Here is a 19,867-nt window from a genome sequence, read left to right as displayed (position 1 = left end):
TAAGAAGTGAAGATGTATTTGGGAGCTTTTAAATTCTCTTTTGCTTTACAACATTATTATATTCTGTATGTGGTTTATTTAACTTAATACAGTTAAACAAAACGCTTAAAACAACACAAAACAACACACATTGATTGCCTTAGCCTGGAGGTCAGTCGTCTGAAATCAGTTGCAAGTCCACACCACCCACAGAAAAGGCTCTTTTCTTGCCTTTCCCAGCTTCCAGAACTGCATTCCTTGTGGTCCCTTCCTCCACCTTGAGAGTCAGCAACATAGTATCTGTCTTCACTGTCACACCGTCTTCTCTGTCCTCACATCTCCCTCTGCCTCCTTAAACGGCCTCTGACATTGCATTCAGAGGCCCACGTGGAAGATCTCAGATAATCTCATTTTAAGATCCTTAACTTAACCATATGTTCAAGTTCTCTTTTGCCATATAAGGAAGCATTCACAGGCCCAGGAATTCGGGCCTGGATATCTCTGAGGGCCATTATTCAGTCTACCACACAGAGTAAATTAGCTTTTGTGTTATGAATAATTGTAAACTGAGCATCCTATCACTGTAGGACCTTAGTCCTCCATGTCCAAATCATTACTACGTCTACACAACGCATTCTGTTACTTTAAGAAGTTCACTGCTGGCAGTGACTGGAGTTAGCACATAATTCTAAGGAAAAGCCCAAAAACGTTGATTCAGGACTCTCCTAAAATCTCAAGGTGCAATGATAATATTATAGATACTGAGCTTTCATTTTATGTTGGGTGACTCCAAAACAGCCTCTTGGGAGTGGGGATAGTGTAAGAATTTTTAACAGGATTTCTAAAAGGTTATATATCGTTTTTATATCTGATTACTTCACTCTTCCCTTAAATCTGTCATTCACTGTCCGTGATCATTTATGAAGCCAAGGAAATCTTCCAAATATTTTTTTCTTTTATTAGAGCTAATTAATGGGGCCTAGAAATCGTTTTGCCAGTTAATTTAAAAAATATATATGTTTTACTCAAAAGGAAGCATATGCTCAGACTCCCCAATGATCTTCAGAGAAAACAGCATTGGGATTATTATTACAGCACCACAGAAATATACTTCAGGGACACAATGCTTCTGGAGAAACAGAAAGATTTTGGTTTCTTGAAGCCATTTCAGCAAACTAACGCATAGTTACCTTAAAAATTTTCCAGCATAAATACACTAATGTTAGGGATTCTATTCTCAGATTTTTACCTAATTCCTTGTTAACTGCTTAACCTATAGAAGAATGGAGAAAAATAATGGATAAAAAAAATTACAATCCTGAAAATAATCAGTTTAGTATATAAATGAATGCTCTCCTGAAAGTGTAGTGAAACGGAACATGGTTCGACCAGCATAAACGGCTTCTTGACAGAAAACAATGATGACTGGCATAAAATTAGAATATGTTCTAACTCAACTTATCTCCCTCCTTCCCACTTTTAAAATATAGTCTAATAATTTTTAACTGCTTTTGAACAATTTGACATACATGTATACATTCTTTTATGATCATGCTATCTCAATGTCATAAGTTAGAAGTGGCTTCATAACTTGTCCTGTCATTATGGACACTTTCGGAAAGAAGAATCTAACATCTGGTATAAAATTTTAAAAATTATTTTGGCAGATGCCCACAATTTAGTTGGTTTACATCCAATATGTCCATTCAATTTCTTAGAGGTATTTTTCCAGGTCATCTAGCCTAGCTGTATCCTTGGGAAGTGACATTGCTCACAAACAGGATTCAGGGGGTGGGAGACTGGTGACACCTACCTTGAAAATGTTCCCTTTTAAATTAGTGTAGAATTCTGGGGGATTCACCCATGTGTAAGGGTGCACCAAACTAGATTTTTGAAGAAAAATCCTGGCCTTGCTTTCATATATCTGAGGGCCCATCTCTAGGGTGATGACCACCCAACCACATGGCAGTCCCGGTCGGGCTCTACAAAAAGCCTCATCAGTGATCAGTGCTCAAGTATATCAGTTTGTTCCTCACCAACCAAAAAGAACACCTGTGGTGTACATAATAAAAAGTACAAATTTTATCTTTGTCCCTCCCTGGTTCCTGCACAGAGTTCCTGGAACACTTGTCATCTCCGAAATGATAAGAATGTCTTTTCTATGCTAATAAGGTGACTCCTAGTATGTTTGGGTGCGGAGGGAGACAGATAACTTCAGGAAAGGGGCTGATTACCAGAAACACCAAGTTTGTTGTTGTTGTTTTTTAAATCCTCTCCCAAGGACGTTTTTTCCCCATTGAATTTTAGAGAGAGTGGAAGGGAGAATGAGAGACAGAGAGAAACCCAGAGGTGAGAGACACACATCTGATTGGTTGCCTCCCGCACACCTCCGACAAAAGCCGGCCGGAGCTTGCAACTGAAGTACATGTCCTTGACCGGAATCGAACCCAGGACCCTTCAATCTGCAGGTGGACCCTCTATCCACTGAACCTCTATCCACTGAACCAAGCCGGCTAGGACTCATCTTTTTTTTTTTTTTTTAATTAAATTTATAGGGGTGACAATGGTCAATTTTTAAAATTAAATTTGTTGGGGTCAAGTCTTCATTATAAGTTTAGAACTTTCTTGAAAGAGGTAGGGAAAGAGGCTGGAGATTTAGTTCAATCACCAATGGCCAATGAATTCATCATGCCTATATAACAAAACCTTCATAAAAACCCTTACATGACAAGGTGTGGGGAGCTTCTGGATCGGTGAACACATTGAGGTACAGGCGGGTGAAGTGCCCAGAGAGAGCATGGAAGCTCCGTACACTCCCACCCCACACTTTGTCCTACGCATCTCCTTCATTGGGCTGTCCTCAGTTATAACCTTCACAAAACACGGGTACACCGAAGTAGTGTTTTCCTGAGTCCTGTGAGTCGTTCCAGTGAATTTCAACCTGAGGAGGGAATCATGGGAGCTTCCAAATTTGTAGCCAAATCAGACAGAAAAATGGGTTAACGGGGGACCTGGAAATTATGACTGGCGTCTGAAAGTGAGGGCAGTCTTGAGGGACTGAGCCTTTAAACCTGTGGAGTCTGAACCAGTTGGTGTCTGAATTGAATTGAGTGGTTGGACACCCCTTTGGTTGTGGAGAATCAGAGAATACCAGATTCTAGACTTTGCCAGAGGACCAATCTTGAGTACAGCAGAGAAGATGGAAATGAGGCTGATACTTTTACAAAAACACACACAAGCTAACCTCTTCTCTGATCAGAGATGGGTGACTGAATGCCCACTGGTATGTTGTGCTTGGCCCACAAGCACTTCTTAAAAATCCAAATGACTGAATGATGAACATTGAAGTGGGGACATTTCACATAAAACTAGACTTCAAGCTCCCCTTGAAGAATCAGAAGACAGAACAGCATGCTCTAGAAATGCCCATGGCCGAGCAGGATGGAGATGAGCAAAAGCAGCTGCCCTCCTCCCACAAGGTGGTCCAGTCCCCCCTTGTCTTTCCCTACACTGCCCCGGCGCCAGAGGCTGGCATTACACCTTAGTCATCACTGCTTTGGACCCTGAACGTCATTGTTTGCAGTTTTTGCTCCAGAAGCATAAAGTTTCATTCTTGGGTCAGTTCAGATCATCAGAAAGCTGCAGTCTTGGACCACATTGTGCTGGCCCATGGCCAAATGTCTTCTACTGAATATTACATTGGCACCATGTCCTCTCGTGTCAAGGCAGTAAATTGCTCTCACTGATGTTGTTCAATTCGCTACCACTCCATTTTTTAGTGCTCTTTTACAAAGGACGTGATAATTTTAGAGGTAAGGGCCAGGAAAGGCTTTGTCACCTGGGGAACTGCTATGTGCTGTACTCATGAATGGGGAGGACCATGGGAAGGAGTCCTTTTAATTTATCACTGACCATGAAGTAGTTCGGAGTCAACTACCTAACCAACAGCATGCAGCTTGGTGTCTTACTTTTCATCCCAATTTACATATTCCCCGGCCTGGACTTCCAATTTTTAATTAGCATTGTATAATTTTTTTATAAGGGCAACAAAGAGAGAGTATTTTTATCAACGGATAATTGCAGTCTTGTTCCTGTGTGACCTCCTAAGGGAAACTCTGGGTTTGAGTCTCAGCTTTTTTCCCTTTTTTCCCTTCTTCTGGGCTTATTAACACAGATGTGAGAAACGAATTAGGAGGGAAGTGGGAAAGGACATATAGTGAGGAGGGAATAGAAGGAAAAATACCTAAAAAAGATGGGGAGAGAGGTGGAAAGGAAAGGGCTGCCTAGATTTGGGAACAGCTTGCGTATAAGTTTCAAGAAGAAGAAGACTGAGTTTGGGCAAATAGCTGACAGCACGTAAAGAGTAGAGAGATAGGAAAAGAGGATTTTTTTTTTTTAAGTTCTACTATATGTATATAATATATTTGCCCTCCTCTTGGATATTTGTGAAGCTAATATTTGAATTATTTTCAATTATTTTCTGTCATACTTATTTTTGAATGTGACTCAATGCTGGGACTGGACCAAAACAAGGCTGGGTGCACATGGGTGAATATGTGTAGTTTTTTTTAAATGTATTTTTATTGATATTAGAGAGAGGAAGGGAGAGGGATAGAAATTTCGATCGGCTGCCTCCTGCATGACCCCCACTAGGGACTGAGTCCCCAACCTGGGAATGTGCCCTGACTAGGAATCGAACTCAGTTCATGGGTTGACACTCAACCATGGAGCCACACCAGCTGGGCCATATATGTAGTTTTTATATGATGCCTCCAATGTTGTGGAATAAGGTAGGGTGTGAATGAATGAATGAATGAATGAACATATAAACAAGAATCAAATAAACTTCAATCCTGGAATAATAAAGCAGGCTAATTTTAAGTTGAGTTATCTATGTCAAATTTTGCAAATTAATAAAACCCTTGAATCTGACCATGTCACAGAGGCTCAAAGGGACCAATATCGCAAGTAAAGTTGTTCTACACCCTTACAATAGTAGAAATCAAACTCCACCCAACACCAATCTACTAATATAAATAATAATATAAGGTTTTTCAGGTGAACAAAAAAGACCTAACAATTCCCCTACCACTCGAACACCTGCCCATGTCCCCCAGAAAAAAAACCCCACTGGACTTTGGGTTCATTAACTCTTCTTCCTATCTAAGACCTCACTTGGCACACTGAGGTTTAACAAAGTACATTATATGCCATAAACGGAGTGATTAGACCACCCTCTCCAATAGCACTCTTTACCAAGAAACTTTCACTTGGACCCTACTGTACTTTCTTTCTGATGTTTTACTAGTTGTTGACAAAAGGCAAGGTAATTTCTCATAAATATTTGTTTATATAGTTTTAAATGTTCTGGTCTCAGAAATTCTTTTCAATTTTAATACGCATTATGAGACTCTTTCAAATCTTCACAATACTGGAATAATAGACTTCCAAATTTCCTGTGGATTTCCATGTCCCCACTTTAATCCACAGGAAAACTCAGCTGGACTTTATTTTGGCTGAGATTAAAGAAGGCTTCTGAAGAAAAAAAAGTAATGATTATAATATTTCATAAGATGAGGGAAAATAAATATGTTTTTAAACTATTACTGAGACTCTCTGCAGAGAGTATAATAGCTACAGTTCAAATAAAAGTCAAATTTAAAAAGTCTCATTGCTGTTTATATGGGTTAGGACAAAGAAGCTCCAGTCAATATTGAACCCACATATGCATTACAATTTGCAGAGGTAAAATCTAAAATTCAGCATTTATCAACTATTATATCCTTAGTAAGACTACTATACACACAAAAAATAAGGTGCTCTTCATCAACATATTAATTTTTCTATTTTCAGATATTGTTTTGGGGGACATGTAATGTTAAAAAGAGATCTGAATTGAGTTTTCAGAATTCTACATAAAGCTGTTACAGTATCAAAAATTCTAAAATGGTAAAATAATTTAAGATGATACAATAATTACCTAAGCTAATAAAAATTATCTTTTCTATTTTGTTTTCCAAGAAGCATCTATACTAATAAAAGGGTAAAATGCTTATTAGACTAGACATCTTCCAGGCATCCTTCTGGACATCCTTCCAGACAAAGCCACGGTGGCAGGGGCCTAAACAGAGGTGGTTAGGGGCAATCAGGCCAGCAGGGGAAAGCAGCTGGGAGTGAGATAAGGCCAGTAGGGGAGAGCAGTTGGGGGTGGGATCAGGCCGGCAGGGGAGGGCAGATAGGAGCGATCAAGCAGGCAGAGGCAGTTAGGGGTGATCAGGCAGGCAGGCAGAGAGATTAGAGGTGATCAGGCAGGCAGGCAGAGAGGTTAGGGGTGATCAGGCAGGCAGGCAGAGGGGTTAGGGGCAATCAGGCAGGCAGGCAGAGGCAGTTAGGGGCGATCAGGCAGGCAGGCAGAGAGATTAGAGGTGATCAGGCAGGCAGGCAGAGAGGTTAGGGGTGATCAGGCAGGCAGGCAGAGGGGTTAGGGGCAATCAGGCAGGCAGGCAGAGGCAGTTAGGGGCGATCAGGCAGGCAGGCAGGTGAGCGGTTAGGAGGCCAGCAGTCCCAGATTGCAAGCCGGACATCCCCAAAGGGTCCCCGATTGGAGAGGGTGCAGGCTGGGCTGAGGCAACCCCCCCCCCACCCCCGCAGGAATTTCGTGCACCGGGCCACTAGTACATCATAAAATCCCAGGTAGGAAAGCTCCTTAAAAGTCATCTCATGGAATCATCCAATGGTGGAAATAACTACTATATTTGTTGATCTTTCTAGAAACTCACTGCAACTCAACATTCATCATTCTTCTTTTTAACATGCTAACTCCAGTGTCTAGTTCAATGTCTGACACACTCCAGAGAACTGGAATAGGTTTGGTTGGCCTCCCTACAAATCTTTTACTCCTTGTTCTGACACCCAGGACCCTTCTCTCCAACTTTTAATAGCACATCTGGGTAGGACTCCACCTCACCTCTAGGAATGAAATACTTGACCCAGGACTGTCCAATCAGAGCACTGAGGCCCTCTGGACAGCTGCTCAACTGCAGTGATTATGCCAAAAACCGGCACATGTTCTAAGCTGGTCCAATCAGAGTGAATCTCAGGACTGTATTAACTACTGGCTTGTGAACACACTCGCCTTGCCTGCTGTTGTGCAAGGGGTTCCTGAGTTGGCAGTATCTAACAAGGAATCCAAAAGAATGAAAGAGCTTAGATACAGAAAAACTGAGTCATGATGACATTATTTGGGCCCAAATCATTCCTCTAGTGAAATCTAAATCTAACCCAGGCCTTTTAACTTCTGTGTTCCAATAAATCCCAAACTCCATTTCCCCCCTAAGCTAGTTTGATCTGTTTTCTGTTACTTGGTACCCCCTCTCCCCCAAGGAGGGGAAGAGAGCCCTGACTATTATGGAATGTATATGCGCATGACCACAAAATGTGCATTGGCTAAACTGGGGTTGGATGGCAGCTGGAAAGTTAGCCATTGTTATCATGTGACAATAAAATGGATGACTGCTGATCTTAAAACTAGATCGTGTGTGTATCAGTACTGTATTATCAGGGGACTTAAGAGAATTTGGGGGAATTCTGGAAATCCTAAAAAAAATTTGTTTTAGCCTTCCATAAGGTCTTACAAAAAAAATACTAGACAAGCTCTGCTAGGAGAGAACCTTTGTTTGTGGCTTACAACAGCTGAGAGTCTGGTGACTGGAGTCTTGCAGAGGTGGGAAAGCCAAGATATTTGCCCAAAACTAAAGTAGTTCAGGAAAAGTGTGGAACTTCACTGTACACAGATGAGGATCATGAGGACCTGACCTTCCTCAGGCCCCTCCCTCCCCAAATACCTCTAGTTATTCCTCCTGCCAGACGCATAGAAAAATGGCACCACTGATTGATGCCAATACAGTCCAGGGCTCCTAAGAAGCAATTAAATAGTGTCTCCCCAACTCACTGCACTAGTTTTTACTGCCCTGATGCAGAGAGCCAGAGGGCAGTACTACTCTCAAGGCCAGGGGATGGGCTGAGCACCAGTTCACTGCTGAGAGACCAAAATTTCCAAACCAAATTCTATCTCCATCCAAAGACCATGACTCAGTCAAATCTATGTTCTTGTTACTAGCCTGTGGTGTTTGGCCAATGAAAACAGAATGACAGTCTGCAACATTTTAAAACGGGACTGTATTACTAGAGGGCCCTCTGATTTGTCAAATAACATATACGTTTAATCGCTCAACTCCAAACATCATCACTAGGTCCCCAAATCTATGCTGTCAGAAAATGGGCTGCTAGAGAAGTCAGCACCCAGAAGGGCTCCTCTTCGGTGTTGCCAGGACTATGGACAAGAGCGAGGCACTCTGAGCCACAAAGCTGACCAGGGAACCCACTCCAGAGCCAGAGCAGGGAAGCCTTGCCAGTCCTGGTCAACCATATCCGGTAAGTGCAGCTGACCACTGGCCAGGGGGTGCTTCTCGGAGCTCCTTTTCCCAAATCAAAGTTTTCACTGTAGTCCGATGAGGGCGACTCTGAGTTGGACTGAATGAGCTACCAGATAACACTGTTGGTCTTTCCTACCCAGGAAAATATGAGGCTGGAGCTGCACCAACCTTCCTGTCTCCACACAATGAGAGTCTAGAGCAGGGGTGGGCAAACTTTTTGACTCGAGGGCCACAATGGGTTCTTAAACTGGACCGGAGGGCCGGAACAAAAGCATGGATGGAGTGTTTGTGTGAACTAATATAAATTCAAAGTAAACATCATTACATAAAAGGGTACGGTCTTTTTTTTTTTTTTTTAGTTTTATTCATTTCAAACGGGATCCGGCCCACGGGCCGTAGTTTGCCCACGGCTGCTCTAGAGCTACCCCAGGAGAGAGCTATGAGGCCTGAGAATGAAGGGGAAACAGTCGAGAGATGGAGCTGATATATGAACCCCAAGTCCACTCTTAGTGTCATGCCTACTCTTTGAAGTTTTTCCCCTACAATTCTGCCCCCTCTCCCCACTCCTCCAAACAACATTTCAGAGCCAAAAGCAAGCCCTGTGCTTCTGGCTGGCTGGCTACAGATAGGAGTTTCAAACGACCTCCCTCCAACTCAGAATGCCAACTGCAAGTCCAGGTTGCTAATGTTCTTCTGACCAACTGGCTATAAATCAGTTTCCCACACCCCGTTCGGGTTCAAGTAATCTGCTAAAACAGCTAGCAAGTCATTAACCAGTTCACAATATATACATAAATCAAATCATTATGTTGAATATAATGTTATAAGTCAGTTAGAGCTAAAAAAAAAATCCAGTCACAGTTTAATTTAAAAGTTCATATCCGCAAGGAAAATAGTTAATACCAAGGTACTCTAATTCCTAGCACTGTACATCTGTTTCTTAAAACAATATGCAAAAGTTCTACTCAGTAAAAAACAATTGGGAATTTTCCAACTACCTTTGGATACATATTACAGAGAGGGCGCATTATAATAAATTTTTTACTAATTGTTATAAAAATTTTTATTTAAAATTTTTAGTTTTCATTGAAGATAGTAAAACTGAAAATTTCTACTATGGAACAGATTTATTCTAATTAACTTGAGATATCTTCGGAGGGTACTATGGAGGTATTTTAGAATAAAGGCTTTGGCTTTAGCCACAAATAGGAAGAAATCCTGGCACCATTACTTGCCAGCTGTGTAACTTGAGAAGTTACTAAACTACTCCAACCCTGTTTCCTTGCCTGTCAAAATGAGGAAGATACTACCACCTACCTTATGGGTTGTTCTGAGGATTAAATGAGGTCAAATTTGTAAAGCACCTGGCAGAGTAAGCAATCATAAAAAGAGAATAGCCCTGCCAGTGTGGATCAGTGGTTGAGCACTGACCTATGAACCAGGAGGTCACGGTTCAATTCCTAGTCAGGGCACATGCCTGGGTTGTAGGCTTGATCCCCAGTGTGGGGTCTGCAGGAGGCAGCCGATCAATGATTCTCTCTCATCACTGATACTTCTATCTCTCTTCTCCCCGTCTTTCTTCCTCTCTGAAATCAATAAAAATATATATTTTTTAAAAAGAGAATATGGTACCACAAATCTACACAAGTAACATTTTATAATGTGTTCTAGGCCCTGGGTGGACAGAGTGCAGGCAAGAGAGGGCGCATTATAATAAATTTTTTACTAATTGTTATAAAAATTTTTATTTAAAATTTTTAGTTTTCATTGAAGATAGTAACTGAAAATTTTTTACTAATTGTTATAAAACACACCTCTCTGGTGTGTTTTATCTCCTATCTTCTGCTTTATCACCTTGTTGATGTCCACTTGACTTTTTGTAAGGGTCAGTCTTCAAGCTGACCTCTCTGAGGACCCATCTCTGATGGATCATCTGCATCAGCTAACAAACATGCTCTAATCCCTCCCCTTTCGCCTTCCTCTTTAAAAACCTACCCTTCTTTGACCTCCACATCTCCTTCCTACCATGGCCCTAAGTTTCGGCTTCCCTTCCCAGCCAAGTTCCCAGAAGAACTGCCAAAAGCTCTGTCTCCATTCCTTTACTTCACATTTACATTAAACTGGCTGCTCCTACCACTGCACTGAAACAGCTTTTATTCAATTATCAGTGATGTCCACTGGTCACACTTAATGGATACTTTTCTGTCCTCATCTTAATTTGCACCTCTCACTGCTATGAAAACTGCTGGTCATTCTCTCCTCCTTGAAATGCTCTCTCCTCTTGGCTGCTGTGAATCCACCACTTCTGGATTTCATCCTATTAGAACACTAAATGTTGGAGTTGTCCAATTGTGCTCCCGTTCCTTTGTCCTGGTCTCTTTTCAGTTAACACTCTTTCCCTATATGATCTCATCCATTCCTATCAATTCCTATCTCAGCCCAGACCACCCTGTTTTCACTCTAGATTCACATACCCAGCTGTACAGACATCCACTCGGATGTCTCACATGCATCTCAAATTCAACACATCCAAACTGAAATTCTTCAAATTCCTTCTCAAAACTGTTAATTTCTAGTCTTCCTATTTCCTTTAATGGACCTCCATCCCTCTAGTTGCTTAATCCAAATTCCTAAACAATGGTCAACAAGGCCCTGCATGCCCTACCCCAGCCGACCTCTCCACCCTTCTGCGCTATCCTCCCTAAAAGCACTCTGTTCCAGCCACACTGGCCTACTTGCAGCTCCAGGAACCTGACCAGCATTTTTTTCCACTTTAAAATCTTTCCGTCGAAGTGTCTCCCCCACTTAGAACCGCCCCTTCCTTTCCTTTCTCCCAGCCCTTCTCTTAAACACATAGGTCACCTGGCAAACTCCTGCTCCTCCCCAAGGTCAGCTTAAGTGTCACTTTTCCTTGAACATCACTCCTGTCTAACGTGGATAGTATCCTTGCAATTATTTCATAACATCCTGTTATTTTTCCTCATAACAAACACTGCAATTTCTAATGACACATGCATTTATGTGTTTACTTGTTTAATGTCTTTGTGAAAAGTAATCTCCATAGGAGCAAGGCCCATACTTGTAGTGTTGTTACTCTACCATCTGGGCTTAACAGGTACAGGCACATGGGTCTGTCTGAGATATAAGCAATGTATACGTTTATTCCCATAACACGGTAATTTACTTCAAATCCAAGGATAAACATTATGGGACTCTAATAGAGTCTTACATCTGGTTAAGTCAAAAAACTGGAGATGTCCTCTGTATCTACTTGCATCAGATAATATAAAAACCAAAGTGGTCATTTATTCAAAATTAGAAGTAAGTTTTCCTCTGCATTAAAAATAAACAGGAAAAGGTAAACATTATGTATATTAGGTTCATAAGTCAATTATTTTACAATTTTAAGTTTTTAAAAAATTGTGAAGTACAAATTGCACTTAAAGATAAAAGATATATGTGTGTATATATAATTTTTATTATTTAAAAATCCATACACTCTTTTAAAAGAAAAATGATCCTATAGCCTATATAATAAAAGGCTGATATGCAAATTGTCCCCTCACTGGGACGGTGGGGGCTTTCCTGGGGTGGGAATGGCTGGAGGGGGGGTCAATTGGGGTAAAAGTTCGACAGGGAGTTCAACTGGGCATTCGACCAGGGGGCGGGGCCAGCTGACCAACCGCCCATGGCCCCTCCCCCTGGCTGGCCCCATGCCTGATCACCACCCCCCCTGATTGGGGGCAGGGCCAGCCCGCCAATTGCTCGTGGCCCCTCCCCCCACTGGCCCCATCCCTGATTGGGGGTGAGGCCAGCTGGCCAACTGCCTTCAGCCCCTCCCCACAGCTGGCCTAGCCCAATTGGCCTGGCCACAGGATCCCACCTGTGTACAAATTCGTGCACCAGGCCTCTAGTATTATATATTTGCATATATTTGTGTATGTGCATATAACTCATTTTTCCATTTAAAATACATCTATGCTTATTAAAAAAGAAAAAAAAGAAACCCCAAAATTCTGATTGTATAAGCTCAGAGTTGTGGTTAAAAATTTTTTTAATTCCTTTCATTATCAAGTAAAAGCAGTTGATTTAGCAGAGTAAAAGGTAATACCCCCTACTTAAAAAAATAATAATACAGCCACTGAAATGGAGATGGCTCCATCCCAAATGACCTCACCACCAGCATCTGCTTCAATTACCTTCTGAAAATGAAATAATCAAAAGTACTGTTCAGCTTTCTGTTGTGCTAACAAAATTAAACTGAAATATCAGACTTCATCTGCTTTAAATTATGCAACTTCTAAAACCAAAAGCTCTTCTAGTTGTAAAGTGTTAAGAACATGTACCATAATCAACAATAACATAGTCTCACATGCAGAGAAAAAAACAAATGGAGTGATTAATGACTTAATTCAAATCATCCACACAAGGATTTGATTTAAATCATTGCACCTATTCAAAAATGGGATTCATAAATTTTTATTCTCTTCTTCCTTGTACAACAGATGTGTTATTGAAAATATATACACAAGCTGGATTTTTAAATGTCACAGAATGATGTAGAAATACAATTAGGTTTCATTTATTTAATATAGAAAAGAATGGACACAGACACTGGGACGGTGGGGGCTTTCCTGGGGTGGGAATGGCTGGAGGGGGGGTCAATTGGGGTAAAAGAAGACATATGTAAAACTTTAGACTATATATATATATATATATATATATATATATATATATATATATATATTTAAAGCATGAATAATTGGCCTCTAATTTAACTGTTTCCTAAATACGCTAGTACCATTTAAAAGTTTTGATGTAATCCATATTTTTGTTCTCTGGTTTGTCTACATTTAAATTTCCTTCATACTCTTCCTTCATACCTAAACAATTCTTAGCTCACAACCATCGAGTTGTATTTCTCATTTCAGTCCATGATATCCCCACCTCACAGTCATCTTTGATTCTTCTTCACATGAGCTCACTTGCCCAGGATTCTTGAGGGAAGCCCTCCTTGCTCCCCACCACCCTCCGCCTCAGCAGATGTTAGATCCTGTCACGCTTTGGAAAGAGACCCAGGGAGCCCTCAATCCAATTTACTCATCTTACTTCTTGTCCCTCAGATTCATGCTCTATGGCACTGACACATCCGTGGCTTTATTTGGCACTGAAGCACATTTGCAAACCACAGACCACCCTTTGTCTTGTTCAGACTTCTTCAACCTGGCCTGTTATCCTTCTCACTCCCATTTAGATGTGTGAGAAGCAAAGAGCTAAAACAAGTAGGCTGCTGCACTTTTTCCGATGTCATATACCATAAAATGAGTACGGGAAAAAACGGGACATTAACCATTTTGTTTTTGCAAACTTTATTTGGAATTGTAAATGAAAAAAAAAAAAAAAAGGAGGGTAAAATGCATGACACTGTGCCCCTTAATAACCCAAGCACCAGGTCATCACCTTTAAGACAGAAGTGTCAAAACTAAGAAAATTTCAGCTGTTAGAACCTCCAACTCTGAATCTAGGAAGGAAATATTAGGGGAATTCTTGCCACAATCCAAAAATATAGAAAAAGGTCAGGAGATGAATGACATTTTTGTTGGTATGTAGAGACATTCAAAGTTTCCTTGAAAGAGCAGCAATCCCCTAGTTTGTTCTAAAGTTCCTTAGGATACTTTTACACTGAAAATCAGAAAACATGTTTAGTACTTAAAAACATTTCATCATTTAGATCAGGGAGTCTCACTTAACCTTGTATGAATAACTAATAAGGTTCTATAAAATTCAACTCAACGTTCACAATAATTAAGAACATGGGCTGTGAGATCAGGCATACTGTGGCTGAGTCCTGGACTTGCACTTCATAGTGTGTGACCAAACAATGGTAGCTACAACTCATTGTAAATGACTGTTATTGCAGGGCATGAAGCTAGCTAGACCTTATGAGGAATAGAACAATGAAAAGGGCTAATAATAAAAAACCACCGTCAGATCATGCGGAGAAGATGCGAGTGTTGTTACTGGGTACATGAAGGATTAAATGGAATAGGAAAGGCCTCAAGGAGACAGCATCACAATTAAAGATGGCTTTGCCAGAGTGATGGGTTTGACATCATGGTTTATAAGAACAGGACAGTGAAGAGCAGTTCTTTGTATAATGAAAGCAAAGTTCTGAGGGGGGCGAAGCATAAGACAGTTACAGAAAATCAAAGTAGGAGATAAAGACCGAGAGGTAGAAATGCAGGACCTTAATTTTAAGAGAAGAATTTGGGATGCAGAAGTGACATATTTGAACTGAGGCTCAGGAAGACTAATATGGGAAGGTAAGTGGGAGGATATGCAACTAGCATTTGACTTATGATGGCAGAGGGGGAATTTTCAGATATGAATTTTCAGGGGGAGGATTTCTACTAAAAGCACCAACAGTTGGACTATAACCATGAGCTGTAGTTTCTAGATCTTTGTGCAGAAACCATTTTCTGGTTCAGAACTCAGTTTTCTCTTGCTGAAGAGTCGTTGTACCAACAATAATGAAAGGTTTCAAATGCATGTAACAAAAATATCTCGGGCTGACAGTGCCAAATGTAAGTCCAAATTCAGGAGTCAATTCAGCTGGAGCCTTCCTCAACTGTCAGCAACAACATTCAAAAAGGAGGAGGACAGCTTAAATCATTTACTTTTCACGGATTCTGATCTTTTCTGTGAATGGAGTCTGGAGTCTTGGGTCTTTCCCTGCAGGCTTGTGACTAGAACATGTCTATGGACATATTTCAAGGGACACATAAACTCCTGAAAATGTACATTAAATTGCCTATGTATTTATTCTTACTTTTTCGCATTTATTCTTGTGTTCCTCACATTAAAATTCCTTATGGTTATTTGTCATTAGTGCAAATTCTAAAGACTTTATGTATTCTGATTGTCAGTCCTCTCAACAACCTGATAAGGTAGGCACTGTTATTATTCTATTTTAGAGACATGAAGACTGTAACCAGGGCCCCACAGTTAGGAAGTAGTTCTACAGAGGAGAAACCTGCAGGAGGCTCCCAAACAAAAGCTGCCCACGCTCTGTGACCACAATAGTTCCATCTGGTGCTTTCATTAGGTGATAGTCTCATTGGGTGTCTCTGGGACAGTCCAGATCAGCCTGGGATTTCAGGTTAAATGAAGACATGCTTATCACTGACATTGATTTATCACTTGAAATTAATTTTATAAGGTCCCAATATCCTGCACTGTGGGAAAGTATATTTATACTAGAGGCCTGTTGCACAAAAAGATTTGTGCAATAGGCTTTCCCTTCCCCTGGCTGCCGGCACCGGTTTTCCTCCGGCACCCGGGACCCAGGCCTTCGCTCCGGCCGGAGCCGCCTTCAAGCCTTCACTGCCCCGCCCGGCCTCCCCAGGTCGGGTCACACACGGGATGCCCGGATGATGGCCAGGTGGGCCAGCTGATTGCTGCTGCACCACCCGGCCGCCCCGGGTCAGGTCGCACACGGGACGCCCGCCGCCCCAGGTCGCAGATGGCAGGCCCGGATGGCGGCAGGGCAGGTGGGATGGTGCTGTCCTGCCCCACCACTCCGGGTGGCAAATAGCAGGCCCAGATGGTGGCGGGGCAAGCCGGATGGCGCTGTCCCACCCTGCCTGCAGTATGCAAATTAGCTGCCATCTTTGTTGGTGGTTAATTTGCATATCGCGCTGATTAGCCAATGGAAGGCGTAACGAAGGTACGGTCAGTTACCATATTTGTCTATTATTAGATTATTAGATTAGATAGGATAACAGATACTTTAAGTACAGCTATCTTTGAACCACTGGTTAACGTGTATTAGAGCGACAATTTTCAAAGAACTTCATTTTCAAGTGAGAAATAAACTCACTTCCAGTGTACCAACCACCAAAGATCCTTTAAATCAATGAGTCATTTTCTTATCATAAAATGTAAGTATTTAAAACAGAAATTTCATGTGACTACATACAACACACTCTGATATTTTCTAATCTGTCTAGCTTAATCCAGAGTAATCACTTTTGTTCCATTCCATTGAAAAACCTGCTAGTTCCTACCCATTCAATTGATTTCATGAGGCTCCAATGGGTTTGTAATCTACAGGTTGATAAGCAGTATTCCACATGAATTAAATTAAGTAACTCTTCCTGTTCATTAAAAGTGTAGCAAAAAGTTATGAGTTCAACTAAGACTGTGCAAATGTTTATAAGCCTTTTTTAATCTGTAGAAAAAAGTTAATGATTTCCTGAAAATGTTATCAGATCAAGCTTATCCATGGATGTTTTTCCCATAAACGTATGACAAACAATATGTAAATGTTTCCTGAAGAGCTGCCTAATCTGAACTCCATCAAGAAAATAGGAAACATAAACCTTAACAACATTATAGCTCATGCAAGAATTTAATTGGTAATATTTTCAAATGAGGCACAAACAGCTTTTTCACAGGAAATGGTTTTAAAATATTCCTAATCTTTGTTAAGATTAATAGTACTGCCGAATCCTGAAAAGTCTGCAGTTATAAACATGAAGGCTCACAGATCATTTATATTCTATATTAAAGAAGCTGTTTTAGATATTCTCAGTCTGCCAGTTAGCAAAAAAAGCATGAAACACATTACATGCCAACCACAATTTGACAAGGCACAGGAAGGGTTACTGAACTATTACAGGGTCTCCACCCTCCGGATGGCCCATCTGTGAACATGCAAACAAACAAGAATGAGGACAATGAGACAGGAAAGTGTCCTGGGGAGTGCTGCGGTCACTGCAGGCGCGTGTCCCTGGTAGCAACCACAGTCCTCTGGGATGCTTCTCAGAAATCGAAATCAGACATGGTTTCCAGTCAAGTCAACTAAAACATTCTACTTTCAGACCCAGGTACAATGTTTTCTACTTATCACATTATGATGCTAACCTCATGTTCTAATCCCCCCTCTCAGACGAAGTAAAAATTCATACTTAATGCAATTTAAACTGACATGACATGGAATGAAAAAAAAATAATCAGAGATACTGACAAAGTGGATTGGGATTCAGGGCTCAGACCCTCCATTTAAAGGCTAAGTGATTTGAGGCAAGTTATTTAACCCCCTGAACTATTTATTCATAATCTGCATTGATATCTACTCATAAGATCACTGTGGGGACAAAGGGACAGAAAGCACACTTGTAAAGTACTAACAAATGCTATGATTAAGCTTTAGTAGAATCCGTTGGCATTGTGGAACTGAGAAAACAAAGTATTAATCAAATATTGAGAGTTAACAACTGCTAAGCACTGCAAATGGTTCTACTTGCTTTTCACATAATGACTCAGTTGAAACCTGCAATCTGACTAAATATCTAATCCAACAACTGGTAATAATAAAGTTTCTCCTCAAATCTTGGACATACTAAGGTTTTTCTTGATTATGTGGTGTATTAATTGTTAGTAAGACATACCACAAAGAGACAGCTCCTTCCTAGGGTTCAAAGACTGCCTCTGTGGGGCTGGAGAGAGGGAGCACTCCCTGTGCCCTCAGCCTCGTTGCAGATCAAGCAGCCACACCCATGCAGGTGACTTCTGCCACTGAATCTTAGACTCTATACTTGACCAAGAGGGCAAGCTGAGGTTTTCTGTCCAAATGTATGTGTGCAATCATTTCCATTATAGGCAACAAGTCTATTTATTTATTTGTTTGTTTATTTTATTGATTTCAGAGAGTAAGGGCGGGAGAGACAGAAACAGCAATGATGAGAGAGAATCACTGACCAGCTGCCTCATGCATGCCCCCTACTGGGAATCGAGCCTGCACCTGAGCATGTGCCCTTACTGGGAATCAAACCCCAACCTCCTGGTTCATAGGTGGGAGGTCGATGCTCAATCACTGAGCCACGCCGGCTGGACTAGGCAACAAGTATTTTTAGACAAGACACAAGCCTAGAGAGTAAAGTGGATCAAAATCTTAACTTACACAGGTGGTGTATACAGACAGCATGCTTCTTACTGCTTTGGTGGGTTAATACTCTGACATCAACTATACCATGGATGGATAAAGTTGACAAGACACATAATATGGGATGTCTTCATGTTATAAACAAATTATTTTACAAAAGGTTACTTATAAGTTAGGTCTCACAGGATGCATTTCTGCAAATTAATTTACATTGGTGTAAATTAATGTTACGCTGTCAGGACTAAAAAAGCCAAATAAGCCCTAACAGGTTTGGCTCAGTGGATAGAGCGTCAGCCTGCAGACTCAAGGGTCCCAGGTTCAATTCCAGTCAAGGGCATGTACCTTGGTTGCGGGCACATCCCCAGTAGGGAGTGTGCAGGAGGCAGCTGATCGATGTTTCTTTCTCATCGATGTTTCTAACTCTCTATTCCTCTCCCTTCCTCTCTGTAAAAAATCAATAATACATATATATATATATATATATATATATATATATATATATATATATTTTTTTAAGCCAAATATGCCAAGACATAATTGGAGATGAAAACTTTTATATATCCAAGCCTTGGTATGAAGATAATTCGGACCACTTCTCCCAAACTTTATCACATCAAAACATGTTCAGAAGAAGGCAATACTTACACTGTACCCTGGACTAAGATGCTGCTCATGGCTACAGGTGACCAGCCTGTGTCTCTGGCCACCTGAGGACTAAGGGGTCAGGGTATCTGGCACAACTACTTGAGTCATGAGATTGTGTCAAGCGACACCAGTGGTGAGGCTCTGATTAGCAGTTTATCTGTCATATGTATATGTGAATCAGTAGGCGTTGTGAAACTGATACACACACACACATACATATATATATATATATAAAGTGCCTGGCATGGAACCAACACAGCATTAACAATTTCCCCTCATGGGTTTAAGGTCCAACTGTTAAGGGTGACTCAGATTTTGGAAAGCCCTTCGGACTATACAATTAGACTTCATGATACTCCAGAACCTAGCTGTGCTCATAACTGCGTGCCTTTGGGAAACTATGATTCACTTGGCATTGTTGTAATTGCTCCTGCCTCCCTGGTCTGAACAAGGGGAACAGCTCACGGGATGGGAGTCGGGTATTAAGATGAGGATTCTTTTGGGTAAAGAAGGTGTAGGTAGGCACAGAGGTTAAGGTCATGATTTGTTTTCACAGGCGTGAACGAGAACTCACTGTGCCAGGCACTCTGTATGTTACACCAATCTTCACAGCTATCTTGGTTTGCGGTTTGCTTTTGTTTGAACAAGAGAGCTACACAGCTTACTATGTAGAATACGCAATAATAAAAAATAGTCCAGTGGTCAAATATCAGGTCCTCCTCCCTGAAGAAGAGGTCAACCCTCTATCAGTGTGGACAAGGGACAGAACTGGTTCGGTCCCCTTTGCTGTGTCCCATTTGGGCTGCTTCTCCTGGTTCGGCTGGGATGCATCCTTCTTTGAAGACTTCTTGTTAGTGGGTTA

At 41.2% G+C, this 19,867-nt stretch overlaps 1 protein-coding gene across 7 annotated transcripts in view; it reads right to left on the bottom strand.

Moving 5' to 3' along the window:
• NCOA7 (nuclear receptor coactivator 7) overlaps window positions 1–19,867 on the bottom strand; it is a 115,872-nt gene that overhangs the window by 73,349 nt on the left and 22,656 nt on the right. The window lies entirely within an intron of this gene.

The sequence above is a fragment of the Myotis myotis genome, unplaced genomic scaffold, assembly GCF_014108235.1.
Source record: "Myotis myotis isolate mMyoMyo1 unplaced genomic scaffold, mMyoMyo1.p scaffold_m19_p_7, whole genome shotgun sequence".
Lineage (NCBI taxonomy): Eukaryota > Metazoa > Chordata > Mammalia > Chiroptera > Vespertilionidae > Myotis > Myotis myotis.
Note: the sequence above shows the minus strand (reverse complement) of the source record. Positions and strands in the feature narration are given on the sequence as shown.